General features: G+C 45.4%; 1 pseudogene; it reads left to right on the forward strand.

Moving 5' to 3' along the window:
• Nucleotides 1-274: 274 nt before the first annotated feature.
• On the forward strand, nucleotides 275-393 carry LOC126249878 (5S ribosomal RNA; annotated as a pseudogene).
• The last annotated feature ends 308 nt before the right edge of the window (nucleotides 394-701 follow it).

A 701-nucleotide genomic window follows, 5' to 3' on the forward strand; every position in this document is an offset into this window, starting at 1 on the left:
AACTTTCAAATAAATGCTTCCAGACATATAAAGTAAAGTAGTAGATTTAGGCATCTCTCTCTCCTCTATCTGATCCCGTACTTCATTCATCGTTTTAGTTTTCATGCCTAGACATCTTCTGTGGAGAATCTTCGTTCCTTCAGCAGAATAACATACTCGGTAGTATCGTACATGGAGATACTATATTTTAAAAATTCAAATAAATTTCCTTTTCCGTGGTACAACTCAGTAGCTATTAGCAGTGTTATCCATATTATAGCTGGAATTACGTAGAGTCAACGGCCTTGCCGCATTGATAACACCGGTTCCAGTCAGATCACCGAAATTAAGCACTGTCAGGCCTGGCTAAGACTTGGATGGGTGACCGTCTGGGTCTGCCAAGTGCTGTTGGCATTCGGGGTGCCCTCAGCCATTGTGAATCCAATTGAGGTGATACATGACTGAGAAGAAGCGGCTACGGTCACGAAAACAGAATGACCGGAAGAGCGGAGTATTTGCCGTCCGGAGTGGCCGAGCAGTTCTCGGCGCTTCAGTCTGGAACCGCATAACCGCTACGGTCGCGGGTTCGAATCTTACCTCGGGCATGAATGTGCGTGATGTCCTTAGGTTAGTTAGGTTTAAGTAGTTCTAAGTTCTAGGGGACTGATGACCTCAGGTGTTTAGTCCCATAGTGCTCAGAGCCATTTGAACCATTTAGCGGA

This window comes from Schistocerca nitens, chromosome 3 (assembly GCF_023898315.1).
Source record: "Schistocerca nitens isolate TAMUIC-IGC-003100 chromosome 3, iqSchNite1.1, whole genome shotgun sequence".
Lineage (NCBI taxonomy): Eukaryota > Metazoa > Arthropoda > Insecta > Orthoptera > Acrididae > Schistocerca > Schistocerca nitens.